A 15,326-nucleotide genomic window follows, 5' to 3' on the forward strand; every position below is an offset into this window, starting at 1 on the left:
TCATAAGGCAGCAACTCGGTACATTTAGGCATGTAGACATAGTCAAGACAACTTGCTGATGTTCAAGCTGAGCATCAGAATGGGGGAGAAGGGGGAGTTTAGTGACTTTGGATGTGGCATGGTTGTTGGTGCCAGATGGGCTGTTCTGAGTATTTTATAGATTGCTGATCTACTCAAGTTTTCATGCACAACCATTTCTAGGGTTTATAGAGAATGGTCTGAAAAAAAGAGAAAATATTCAGTAAGCTGCAGTTGTGCAGACAAAAACACCTTGTCAGCAAAAAATGGGCAGACTGGTTTGAGATGACAGAATGGCAACAGTTTGTTACAGGGTATGTAGAATACCATCTACGAATGCAAAACATGTTGAATCTTGAAGCAGATGGGCTCCAGCAGCAGAAAACTATACCTGTACTTCTGTAAGCTAAGAACAGGGAATTGAGGCTACAATTCACATATGCTTAAAAAATTGGACAATGGAAGACTGGAAAACCGTTGCCTAGTCTGATGAGTCTCAAATCCAGCTGTGACATTCAGATGGCATTTTGGGAACAAGAGCAACATTAAAACATGGATCCATCTTGCCTTGTATCAGTGGTTCAGGTCATTGTTGGGGGTGTAAAGGTGTGGGGGATAATTCCTTGGCACACTTTTGGCCCATTAGTACCAAATGAGCATTGGTTAGGGAACTAAAGAAATAAAATGCCCCAAAGCCTCCACAGTACCTTGTCTGTGTCCCCCGTGCAGTTTACTTTCGATTCTGCCCACTCCTGTGGCCCGTGGTGTCCTCTGGCACACTTCTATTTTGTCTCCCCATGCTTGGCTGTAAAACTACAACTCCCAGCAGTCAGTGCGGCTGGCACAAACTAGTTTTACATTTACACTTTATTGCATATTGCACAAACAAGTCTTTTGTTTGAAACTATACCTCCCGCCAGCAATAAATCATGTCATCCTCTACACGGCAGCAGTCTGAAGATAACATCTTCATGAGGCATAGCCCAGCATCTCCAGATACGGCTCCTGTGCTAGGCTGCTATGCTAGGTTGCTGTTTCGTTTTCTCCCTGTCTGCTTCTCTCCTAGATCGTGACACAGGGAGAGGAGGGGAGGGGGCTGTGTCTTTCATCGAGATGCTGTGAAGCCAGACAAGATAGAGGTCACGTGAGCTTGTCTCGAAAGGTGGGGGCACTGAGTACTTTGCTTCAAGGCAGAATGGCTGAAACGATTACATAGATCTCTCACTTCTTGCAAGTAAGTGACACCTGTAACAGGGAAACTGCACTCTATAGATAATGAATGATATTTAGACAAATACTTAGGTTGGGGAGAAGGAAAGGATGGGCTATGAGTTTAGTTCCCCGGAGTACCCCTTTAAACACAAAAGCCTACCTGAGTATTGCTTACCATGTTTATCCCTTTATGACCACAATGTATCCATCTTCAGATTGCTACTTCTAGCAGGATAATGCACCATGTCAAAAAGCTCACATCGTCTCAAACTGGACTCTTGAACATGACAATAAGTTCACTGTATCCAATGGCCTCCACGGTCACCATATCTCTGAGCACTTTTGGTATGTGGTGGTATGGGAGATTTTCATCATAAATGTACAGCTGACAAATCTGCAGCAACAGTGTGATGCCATCATGTCAATATGGACCAAAATCTCTGAGGAATGTTTCCATAACCTTGTACAAAGTATGCCACAAAAATGTAGGCAGCTCTGAGGCAAAACAGGGCCCATCCTGGTACTAGCAAGGTATACAAAAAAAGTGATCAGTGCGTGTAGGACATACTAAAATTGCATTAAATGGGTTGTTTGAGAACTTAAGGAAATACCAGGAAACATTATATAATAAAAATGAAACATTGCTCACCTATAAATGCCTTGCCTTGCTAGCGTTGATGGCTTTGATGGAGAAGTGATGCTCTACCTCCACATGTCCACTGTAGCCAAACACTGGCTTCAGCTGTGATGGTAGGTGAGACTGGTGGTTGGCCATAGTGGTCATGTAGATGTTTAGGAAATAAACATCTACATGTCCTGGCATGGTGAGTAATGTTCGATTTATTTATGTTATAACATTTTCTGATGCCAGTTTAAATTCTGCAAAGTCATGGATGACTCCTTTAAGATTAAAGGGGTACTCCACTGGAAAACATTTTGTTTTAAATGAACTGGTGCCAGGAAGTTAAACAGACTTGTAAATTCCTTCTATTAAAAAATCTTAATCATTCCAGTACTAATCAGCTGCTGTATGCTCTACAGGAAGTTATTTTCTTCTTCTTTTCTGCCTGACCACAGTGCTCTCTTCTGACACTTCTGTCCATGTCAGGAACTGTCCAGAGCAGGATAGGTTTGCTATGGGGATTTGCTCCTACTCTGGACAGTTCCTAAAATGGACAGAGGTGTCTGCAGAGCACACTGTGGCCAGACAAAAAGGAAATTCAAAAAGAAAAGAACAGCATACAGCAGCTGAAAATTACTGGAAGGATTACGATTTTTTCATAGAAGTTATTTACAAATCTGTTTAATGTACCCCTTTAAGATGAGCATGCATTGGAGAAGTGGAAAGACAAACCTCATATAGATATTGTCCAGATCTGAACACATATACCACCCATAGCAGGGCTAAACAAAGAGGCACAATGCTCCTAGGTTTATAATCAATTACACAAGCCTTCTGCTGTGAATTGAACATTCAATCACTTTTTCTGCTTCTCATTTAAAGGGTACCTCTCATCAATAAAACTTTTGATATATTATAGATTAATGTATGCAGAATAACTTTACAATTGCATGTTATTAAAAAATATGCTTCTTTCTATTTAATTTTCCACTTTGAAGAAATGACCACTAGGGGTCTCCCTACCAGTCCTGGCAGCAAGCATTTCAGACTCATGCCGGAGTCCTAAACACTACGAGCTGCCAGTCTGCTTTGTTCACAAAGGAGAACACTCAGAGCTGCCAGCCTGCTTTGTTCACAGCCTGTTTGGCTGTGAACAAAGCAGGCTGGCAGCTCTGAGTGTATAGGACTCCAGCATGAGTCAGAAATGCTTGCTGACAGGACTGATCAGGAAAAATACAATAGAAAGAAGCATATTTTTCATTAACATGCTATTATCAAAGTTAATCAACATTCATCAATCTAAAATATATCAAAAGTTTATTTGATGAGAGGTACCCTTTAAGTATAAGCTAATAAGAAATGCTCTATAAATTCTATTCTGCGAGATGTCTCTGGGTCCTCTGGAGTCAAAAATGGAGATTTAGGGTGCGTTCCCACCTGGCATATACGCTGCGTATTCCTTGCTCACTATACACACAGGGCTTTCTGGCAGTGTAGTGAGTTTTGGAGGCGGGGCCATGTGCCGGCATGACTGTGATGCGCGGCTCCACCTAGGGCTGCTGCCGGAAAGCCCTGTGTGTATAGTGAGCAAGGAATACGCAGCATATTTCCCGCTGCTGCCGTAAATTTTGCGCAATATGAAATATGCTGCGTATATGCCAGGTGGGAACACACCCTTAGAATACAAGATTTGCTCATTATGAGAAATGGAGATCTACAAGTGGTTGTCACATGAGTAAAAAAAACTTAACAAAAGTAAAAAAAAAAAAAAAAAAGTTTCATAAGTCTACAGAGATGACAGTGTCAGAGAAACACAGGCTGGATTTGTTAGGAACGTAAAATGACATAAAACAATCTTTAGCCACAAGTTCATTACATTTATTAGCACAATATAACAAGCACAGCTGACAGAGGAGGCTTTTTACTACAGGAAACAGAGTTAGAGAAGTGAGAAGTGCCTCCTTGTTACAAGACAAAATAACCCAACTTGATATTCTTTACCTACAACAATTACTCTGTAAAAAGTGCTGAATATTGGACAGGGCAGAGGGTAAAGAGCCAACTTTATAGTTGGACATACACTAGATAAGCCAAATCCAGGATAAGTCTGCAACCTAACCTAGAATGGAGATTTGGAGGAACAAAGATTGGGGCATGTTGGTTTTCAACATGCATGATACTTTGGCCAAAAGCTGTCTCCAATAGGAACATTTGGCTGACATCAAATATGTATTGCCACCTTAAAGGGAAACTGACAGCCTGTATACCTTTATTACCTGCACATAACCCAATATAATGGGTTATAGTGCGGGTGAACAGCATTAAAGCGGAACTCTGCCGGAAAACATTTCATCCCCTATCCAAAGTATAGGAAATAAGATGTCTAATTGCGGGGGTCCCGCCGCCGCTCCCAGATCATCCAGTGCACGGAGTGAACTTTGCTCTATGGCGGATGACTAGCAACTACAGCCACCACGCCCCCTCCATTCATGTCTATGGGAGGAGGCGTGGCGGCTACATACTAGCTTTCATACTAGCCGCGGCTGCCGGCCTGGAGATTGCTGGGGTTCCCAGCGGCAGCATCTTATCCCCTATCCTTTGGATAGGGGATGAGATGTTTTCCAGTGGAGTAACCCTTTCAAAACAGTGGTCACTTATTTAAATAGGTGTAGAAGTTGCTGAGTTATCCTGTTATTTTCTTCCATTGATATTGTGGTGCTGTGTGCAATGGAGATGGGGAGCCAGCTTGCCGAGCTCCCCTGCCTCCTCAATATTCACTCCTGACTCTGCCCCTGTAGTGAATATGCAAATGTCTTTACTAGCCTGCCGGGGGTGAGCGCTCTGCTCTCTGAGTGCAGTGCAGTGCTGCCTTGCAGGGTGAAGCTAGACATTTGCATATCCATCACAGGGGCTTGGCTAAGCAGTGAATATTAAGGATGCTCCCCACTATCCCACAGCAGCACAATAGCAATGTATTTTATACCCAGTATATTGGGTTTAGTGCAGGTGAACAGCCTGTCTGTTTCCCTTCAAGCTGGGACTATAAATGAATAAGAACATTTGCCCCCAATCCAATGTGTTTTATTGCTGATGAGTAGTAAATAATGTAAAAATAAATAGAACAATAGCGAAACTGCTTTTCTTATGGATACCCCGTTCTAAAAAATGATAATTGAATTGTTAAGTTAAACATAACATACAATGCTGCCTAAAAATTCTACCACATCTCACAAGAAAACTACACCATGCAGCTATGAAAATGTAAATTGAAAAGGTATGGTTGTCAGTCTATAGTTATCTAATGCTTAAAGGGAATAGGAAGGAAATTACTCAGAAAATTACCTATTGTTGAAATCAAGTTTTATGATAAAATAAATAAATTAAAAATGTACACCTGCCTGTCCAGGTTCTGAAACCAGCAAAAATCCCTTTTCTTTTGGGGGGAGGCTGCACCTTCTAGTTCAAGAGTTGATCAGTACTATAATTAACAGAATGCATCACAGTGCTGGAGAGTGATCAGTACAGCATTACAGTGGAAGATGACACCATTAGAGAAAACAATAGGAGCTCAGCCTCCCTTCCCCTATAAAATGACCTCTGATTACAGAGGTCACAAAGCATGCTTACAATCCGGTCCTATACAAAGAATAGGGTACATTTAAACACCCAATCCTTTTGTTCTTCTTGGAGATGAGATAAGCTACCTCCAGAGTTGTCTGACAGCAGCTTACCCCCCTCTCCTCATTGAAAAAACACGTATGCTCAGATGTGCTAAGCTTGCATGTGTATAGGGCAGTCAGGATGAAAAGCATTTTGACCAATAGTTATTGAAGGTGTATGGGCATCTTAAGAGGTACTGATTCTGAGTTCATATGCGACATCAGGCGGGTAATGGATGCCTTCACATATCACATGGTTTTATTATAACATGATTTTAGAGGGCCAGAGGATGGAGGGGTTGGTTGCATACAACACATTAAAAACATGCAGTGGATCCTCTGTGAAAAGGTTATTTGCTGGTACCCTGCTAAGCTTCCAGAGAAGGGTGTCATTTAAAGTAGCTGTATGCTTGCATGGTCTGTATTGGCAATTGGTATAATGATTTGTAGTAATGTTATGTCTAAGTGACAAGAGACGATACCACAAAGAGAAATGGTGTTCTAAGCTGAATAGTGCCTGCAGAACACAAAGCCTGTAATATACATGTTAGTCTGAAGTCCCTAACTGCTCTTGTATAAAATGCTATCATTACGCTATTATTTACTTTTATGTCATTCAGTCTGTCATTGGATAATAAAGATTTAATGAAAGAATGAAACTGAAAGTGGTCAGGTTGTTACTCAAGACTTTTACAGAATAAGTAATGTAATATATTTACAATAGATTTATACTCTATTCTATTTATAAAATGTAAAATAATGGTCAAGTAAACATACACTTTAATATTGATTGATCAATTACCAGACGTGTTAAATAAATACATTGAAAGATCTACAAAAGACCACCTAAGGGTGCATACATACCACGTTTTCACTGTATGGGTGCCGAATCCGGCATGGGGGGGAGAAACCTTGCGCTCCCGTACCCCAGCCGGATCGGCGCTGAAATCCATTGACTTTAAAGTCAATGGATTTCAGCGCTGGTCTGGCTGGGGCACGGGAGAGCACGGTTTTCCCCTCCCCCAGCCGGATTCGGCACCCGTACAGTGAAAACGTGGTGTGCATGCACCCTAGGATAAAACTGACACTGATCTAGAACGACATCCCCTTAAACTATATGTATATTGGTTTCTGGACAACCCCTCTACAGATAGTAAAGTTCGGTGTTATTTTTAAACTTTGAAATTTCAAACTAAACACATTACATGTACATTAACCAAGTCACAAGGTGGGTCAGAACAATCTGTATACTGCTTTTTGCTGTATATATTTCCCCATGAAAATGTTAATATTTCTAACATGGCTAAAGGTGGGAAAATGGGGAAGAGGCTTGTTGAAAAGATAGGAACATGTTGGAGCCAAAGGGGGAGATTTATCATTATTTGTCTATGGTAGACACAGTTCTACCCCTTTACACTGCTTGTCTATTGTACACTCTTGCTCAGAATTTACAAAGGTTGTGCACTCCTTTGGTAAATCTTATGCAACTATAGAAAGCCCCCCCTCGCTCTACCGTACACTCCTTCTCTACCTCACAGGAAAAGTGCTACTTGATATATGGAAAAATAGAAACAAAAAAGAATAGCGCGACAATGTGCCGTAAATGTAGTTCTTAATACACTGAGCAGAAGATGTATGAACAGTTTTTGCTCACCTTGGGGTGTTGTGCACTGGGCACAACACCATGTAGTGCTTGTCTCCCGGTGCAACGGGAATGGCTGAATTTAGGAGGTGCGGCTCACACCGTGGCGTCCTGTGGGTCCGGGACGTCTGGAGGATGCAATGGATAGAGTTTCTCCGAGACAATCGTGCTCAGGGGAAAAAAATCGGTGTCCAAAAAAGCGCTCTCTCCTCTGCGTCAGCTCGCAGGTATCGGATACAAATGGTGGTCATGAAAAGAAATAGCCTTGCTCGGTGGAGTAGTTTAGTAGTTGGAGTTTTATTGAGAAAAAATCACAGATAACGCGTTTCGAGGGGTGGGACCCCCTCTTCGTCAGATCCAATGACGAAGAGGGGGTCCCACCCCTCGAAACGCGTTATCTGTGATTTTTTCTCAATAAAACTCCGACTACTAAACTACTCCACCGAGCAAGGCTATTTCTTTTCATGACCACCATTTGTATCCGATACTTGCGAGCTGACGCAGAGGAGAGAGCGCTTTTTTGGACACCGATTTTTTTCCCCTGAGCACGATTGTCTCGGAGAAACTCTATCCATTGCATCCTCACAGGAAAAGTGGACACAGGGATTTTGTTCTATTGCTTTGAGGCCAGGATTCCATTGAGGTTTTTTTGTCCATCAGCAAAAACGCCAGAAAAACTGTCCCAGCTTTTTCCTGCGTTTTGTCAGTTTTTCTTGCGTTTTTTTCTTGCTTTTTTGCTGGTGTGTGGAAACAAAAAAATTTACTAAACTTTTTGTTGTATTTTTTTCTTGGAAATTTACATATGTGAATGCAGAGGACTATGTCAGATTTGGTGGATTGTGACGATGAACAGCATTTTTTTTTAAATGTCAGTAAAAGGGTTAACGAGTGCTGTGGGGGAGTGTTTTAAAAAAAAAAATATTAATTGAATTTTCAGGCTTAGTAGTGGAAGGTGTCTTGTAGACAGAATCCATTACTAAGCTGGGGCTTAATGTTAGCCCCAAAAACAGCTAGCGCTAACCACTAATTATTAGCCCCGTACCCATTGCCACAGGGGTTCCGGGAAGAGCCAGTACCAACAGGCCCGGAAAAATGGCGTGCCTAGGCGGTAACAGGCTGGCTTTATTTAGGCTGGGGAGGGCCAGTATCAATGGTCCTCGCCCGCCCTGGTAACATCAGCCTGTTGCTGCTTGGTTGGTATCTGCCTGATACTGAAAAAATGAGGGAACCACACAAATTTTTTAAAATGTATTTATTTATAAAAAGAAGAAAAAAAAACGCATAGGGTTCCCCCTATTTTCAGTATCAGCCAGATACCAACCAAGCAGCAACAGCCTGATTTTACCAGGGTGGGCAGGGACCATTGTTACTGGCCCTCCCCAGCCTAAATAACACCAGCCTGTCACCGCCTAGGCCCATGAGCGCCATTTTTGATGCTCCGGGCCTGTTGGCTCTGGCTCTTCCCGACACCCCTGTGGCGGTGGGTACCGGGGTAATAATTGGAGGTTAGCGCTAGCTGATTTTGGGGCTAACGCTAAGCCCCGGCTTAGTGATGGATTCCGTCTATAAGACAGCATCCACTACTAAGCCTGAAAATTCAATTATAAAAAACACGACACATTGAAAAAACAAATGTATAAAAAAAAAAAAACATTTTATTGAAAAAAAAAAAATGCTGGTCATCATCACAGTCCACCGAATCTGACATAGTCCTCCATATTCACGTATCTGAAATTAGAAGAAAAGAAAAACAAGAAATATGGGTTAGTACATTTTTTGCGCTTGCCCCTGGGAAGAGCGCACATAATGCAGCGTGTTCCTAAACAGGGAGCCTGCAATTGTTGCTAATCTACAACTCCCATCATGGGGGGCTGTAGTTAAGCAACAGCTGGAGTCTCCCTGTTTAGGAACACACTGCTCTGTTCCCATTATGCAAAATGCATAATGTGAACAGAGATCTGTCCCTCTGCCCTTGGACTACTACTCCTTTCATGGGACAGAGTCTGTCCCATGATGGGAGAAGTTGTAGTACCGCAGGCTGCTGAGGGATGGCACTTGCACATCCCCTGGTTGCGGGACTTTTAGGACTGTTACTCCCAGCATGGACAGACTCTGCCCATGATGGGAGTTGTAGTCCAGGGGCTGAGGTGCAGATCGCACCGGGTCATTCTGCAGAGACCCGCTGCAATCCGCATTTAAGTTAACAAGCCGGTGGTACATGCGGCTACATCGCGCTCCCTGCCAGCTTCTATATACACTGTCATAATTCATAATCCCCGCCACCGGAACACAGGAGCTCTGATTTGGGAATAGCTATTGACCAATCAGAGCTCCCGTCTCCCGGTGGCGGGGATTATGAATTATGACAGTGTATACAGGAGTAGACGGCAGCGCAGTGTAGCCGCATGTGTCGCCGGCTTTTACAGTTAATAAATGCGGATCGCAGCGGGTCTCTGGAGAATGACCTGCTGCGATCTGCACCTCAGCCTCTGGACTATAACTCCCATGATGGGAATAGCAGTCCTTACTGTCCCAAAATAGACACTTTGGTACGTGTCCTCCAAGGTGGTGTATATTTGCGCAAGAAAAGTGCTTTTGTGCATTTTTTTTTTTTGCAAAAAAAATAAACGCAGTTAATAAATTCAATTCTACAGTAGAAAGTGCTTTATGGTAAACTTAACCATAGACATGTCCATGAAAAATTCTATGAGATTTTGCGCAAAAAAATTAGCAAAAAAACTCTTGCGCAAATTTTTGCGTAAAAAAAGACACAAAAAAAAAGCTCTATATACAATGATAAATTCCCCTCAAAGTGTTTATTCACAGTCCCTACCACCAAACTTACCGGGGACAATGTCTATTATACCAGATGCTTTTAGATCAGTAATAGTGGAGTTTAATCTTGATGTAGCCAAAGTGTAAACTAGTAGTAATCTAAAATGCATGGAATGTGCTTAAACATTGCATGCATATCTCAGTAGTGTGCTGATATATATATATATATATATATATATATATATATATATATATATCTTTTGCAATAGGGCATATACAAATTACTTAGAGTTATCGGGAGAGATTTATCAAAACCTGTCCAGAGGAAAAGTTTCTGAGTTGCCCATAGCTACCAATCAGATTGCTTCTTTTATTTTTCAGAGGCCTTTTCAAAAATGAAAGAAGCGATCTGATTGGTTGCTATGGGCTACTCAGCAACTTTTCCTCTGGACAGGTCTTGATAAATCTCCCCAATCTTATTTAAAAAAAAAACAAAAAAAAAACATCTCAACAATGAAACTATTTAATTAATTATGAAGTATTAAACTCTAACACCAACAAAAAAAAAAATAATAATAATTTTTGATTACATTTGTTGAGCTCTGCTGGCCATCAAAGCTTCATTTATAAAAAAAAAATGGCTCTGTAGTGGCACTGCCAGGTTGTGGTGGCGCTGTAGGGAAATTGAACATGTTAGCAAGAGACTCCTAACAAACAGAAATGTCTAAAACAGACAGCTTCTTTATTTCCAAAGTAGCTCTACTGCCATTACCAGTTCAAGAGTCTTGTAAACAGCTCAATATGTTAGGGGTGACTACAAGTCCATGGCATTTGGAAATCATAGATGAGTTTCCTTGCTTGGGACCTCTCTGCATGGAACATTTTGGATAACCGCTGCAAAAAACATCCCCCATCCCCTTGTAGACTTGATGTTTTATATGGTTGCCAACTGACTTGGATGGCATATGTATTGCCACAGAAAACTTCTGATTTTTGGTGATTAGAAACACTGTATTCTTGGTGATCAGCTGATTTCCTGGCACAGCTTTATTCAATAAAAGTGATTGTCCAGATGAAAAAAAAAACCCTTTAAGGCACAGAATAACAAAATTAATAAAGACAAGAAAGTATTGTAAAACAAGATATTACTCATTATAATATATACCTAGTAATATCTTGTTTTACAATACTTTCTTGTCAATTTTCCACAACTTTATTTACAGTGCAATAAAAACATGACCTAGATACCTGTAGCAATTAGATATGCACCAGATACATAATTTAATGACTTAAGAACATGGGGGAAGGGCAAAGTAGTCATATAAATATTGATTTCCTTGTAACTTACATCTTGTCTTGCATGTGGCTCAAAAAGCGTAGGAAGGTCAAATTGCTTTTAGTAAATAAATTGCCTTTAGCCTTTTCACACATTCAATTCTAATGTACTAAGCTCAAAGGGGTTTTCTGTCCTAGTACCTTTATCTCTGATTAACAGTAATGGACAGTGATCATCTATGTACAGACACCTCTGCATTAAAGTTTTCCTGTAATGACAAGTTATCACTTAACCACAGGAATGGAGCTGTTTCATTTAAAGTCTATAGGACTGCCAAAGATATCAGAGTCTGAATAGGGCAGCTGTGGGCATACTCGAGAGATGCTAAGTTCAAACAAGAGCAGGTGCTTACGACTAAGGGTGCATGCGCACCACGTTTTTGCAATACAGTTCCCGTATCAGGTTTTTGATGAAAAACGGATTCCTCAAAACCGGACTAAACTGTATCAAAATGTGTGTACAAATTTCAACCCGTAAACGGTTTGAAAAATGACATCCGGTTGCATCCATTTTTAAGAAAAAAACGTATAGGTTTTTAACTTTTCACTCCATTTTGAATAAAGTTTCACTTGTTTGATTGAATTTTCAAGAAAAAAAACTGTGCAAAGTCAAAAACCGTATGGTGAAAACTAGATGAAACCATACGCACATACAGTTCTGTACAGTTCCCATTGACTCCCATGTTTAAAAAAACATATACGGTTTAATATGATTTTTCACCCGGACCAAAAAACGCAGTAGACGGGTAAAGATAAAAAATGGACAAAATCATATAAGATGCAAAACGGACTAAACCGGATGATTAGTTTGATACGGTTTACAATGTTAAGTCGATGCATACGGTTTTCTATACGGTTCCGTGCGGTTTTTAACTTGAAACCATATATGGGAACTGTATAGCAAAAAGGTGGTGTGCATGCACCCTAATGGAGATCCTAGCTGTTGGACTCCCAGAGATCAGACACTATAGGGGAGAAAAGGCTTCTGAAAAGTAAAAAAGAAATAGCAATCTGATTGGTTGCTATAGGCAACTGGTTGACTTTTCCTCAGCATAGGTCTTGATAAATCTCCTCCTATATTGAAAAATTCCTTTTAAAGAGAATTTGTCATCAGCATCACCCATGCTAAACTGTTGGTATAGGCTTATAGTGCGAGTGACATGATGGAAATGGTACTTGCCGTTCTGCTCTCTGTGGTTCCGTTGGTCCAGTATCCCTATTTTTCCATACATGCTAATTAGCAGGCTTGGTGTTCCAGAGCCCCAAGTGTACTCTGACATCAAGCCTGACGGAACTACGCTAAGTTGCGTCCTGACATTATTCAGGAATCTTATTTTACTTCTTAATTTCCTACGTTTTTTTTTATAAACCCTATAAACGTTACTACATGTCTACCTATGCTACTAAGAGTAGGGGGGCACTTATTTTATTGCATGACTCCTTTTTATTTAAAGGGGTACTCCGCCCCTGGCATCTTATCCCCTATCCAAAGGATAGGGGATAAGATGTTAGATCTCCGCGGTCCCGCTGCTGGGGACCCCGGGGATCGCCGCTGCGGCACCCCGCCATCATTACTGCGCAGAGCGAGTTCGCTCTGTGCGTAATGACGGGCGATACAGGGTCCGGAGCAGTGTGACGTCATGGCTCCGCCGCTCATGACATCACGGCCCGTCCCCTTAATGCAAGTCTATGGCAGGGGGCGTGATGACCACCACGCCCCCTCCCATAGATTTGTATTGACGGGGGCGGACCGTGACGTCACGAGGGGCGGAGCCGTGACGTAACGATGCTCCGGCCCCTGTATTGCCCGTCATTACATGCAGAGTGATCTCGCTCTGCGCAGTAATGATAGAGGGGTGCTGCAGCAGCGATCCCCGGGGTCCCCAGCAGCAGGACCCCGGCGATCTGACATCTTATCCCCTATCCCTATCCTTTGGATAGGGGATAAGATGTCTAGGGGCGGAGTACCCCTTTAATGTTGAAAGCACTTTGATTGATCCAGATAGAAGATATGTGGTCTTCTTGGGATTGATGGTGGGATAAAAAGTTATGTTTGGTTAATTCCAATGCACCTACTGATGCTCCTAATGCTTTTTATCAGACTGATGTGTACATTGCTTGGCTGCCTGAACTACGATTTGGCTGATTTGGGCTGGAGATTTTAACTTTATAGCCCATAGCTCTCTAGATCATACTACATCCGCCCCTCTTCGCAGATCAGGGACCCAACAACGACAGGTACTTAAGCTGTTTGAGAATTGTAATGTAGCTGATGTCTGGAGGTAACATGACGGCCAGCTGAGAGGCTATACATACTACTCCCCCTCACAACGTTCCTAAACCCGCATAGACTGGATCTTAGCCCATACTTCCCTGTTACCGAAACTCCTCTATGCTAGACACATACCGTCGGCAATGTCCGACCATGATATAGTGCAGGCGGTTTTTAATCTGGTGGATCGTCCACTTTAGATGGAGACTCAATGAGTCTTTACTTACTATGCCATGAGTTAAGTCACAATTAGAGGCTGACTTGTCATCTTATTTTTCTACTAATGCCTGTCCTGCTCGTGTCCCTAGTTGGGTGTGGTTGGCGCATAAATCTATAATGAGGGGTCGTATCATCTCTTTTGCTTCAGGCATTAAGAGGGAGACTGCGAGGCCACTAGGACCGCCCCTGAGGCCAAGTTAGCTAGACTGACGTTTGCACACCAGCACTCTCCCTCTCTCTATCTCTACAAGTCTCTCAGTGACACCAGGGCGCAGCTGGATGTACTCCTTTCACATTCAGTGGAAAAGGCGGTAGGTTGGACCAATGCTACATATTATCGTTATGCCAACAAGCCGGATCACCTATTGGCATCTATGCTACGTGACACGGCATCTTTTAATAAGGTGCACACTCTCCAGCTCCTCCCCGGGTGTACCCACCTCTAACCCTGATAAAGTTTATGATGCTTTTCATTCTTTTTATTCTGCCTTATATTCTGCTCCCTCCCATCCCCCCTCGCTTTCGATTATACTTTCTTCTTTCCTTTCTTCTACCACATTTCCCACGCTTGAAACTGACGCAGTGAAAGTCTTTAATGCCCCTATTACCCCGGACTAGGTGGAGACTGCCACAGCTCGTCTTAAGAATGGGAAATCTCCTGGCCCTGACGGGTTCATGGCAACATACTACAAGAAATTTGCCCCACTATTAATACCCCACCTTACTATTCTCTTTAACTCCATTCGCTCCTCTGACGCTCTTCCCTCATACTTTCTAGATGCTCATATTACAGTTATTCCTAAGCCCAATAGAGATCATCTCCATCCCGCTAATTACAGACCGATTTCCTTACTCAACATTGACACTAAATTACTCACTTCTATTCTAGCCTGTCGTCTTAATCGTTTTCTTCCTTTCTTAGTACATGCTGACCAGGTGGGATTCATTCCCAACTGTTAGGCTCCAGATAATGTGCGCAAGATTGTGAATTTGATACAGTGGTCCAACACAACTAATACTCCTATGGTTGCTTTGGCATTGGACATGGAGAAAGCTTTTGATAGCATAACCTGGCCTTATATGTTTGCTGTTATAAGTAAATTCAGCTTCCGGGGTTCATTCATTAGTATTCTATGACACCTGTACTCCTCCCTAAAAGCTTTTCTTAAGTTACCACAACCTCTCTCTATACTTCGGGAGTACCCGCCAGGGATGCCCGCTCTCGCTGGCCCTGTTTGCCCTTATGATGGAGCAGCTAGCGGCACAGATTCAGAATACTCCGTATATTCAGGGGGTGTGAGTGGGTGAGAACAACTACAAATGTAATTTGTTTGCTGAAGATTTTTTACTCACTTTAACGGCACCACTTACCACGTTACCCAATCTTGCGCACATATTGGATGTCTTTGCAGAGGTCTCAGGACTTCGCATTAATGCGTCTAAATCTGAAGCTATGTTCTGTAATGTTCCCACTTTGGTTCAGCACCTTATTTCTTAAACTTAGGTTTTTGAGACTCCTTCTCTGGTCTCCACTACCTCGGGTGAAGCTCACCACCACCCTCCCGACTCTAT

Source organism: Hyla sarda, chromosome 3 (genome assembly GCF_029499605.1).
Source record: "Hyla sarda isolate aHylSar1 chromosome 3, aHylSar1.hap1, whole genome shotgun sequence".
Taxonomy (NCBI): domain Eukaryota; kingdom Metazoa; phylum Chordata; class Amphibia; order Anura; family Hylidae; genus Hyla; species Hyla sarda.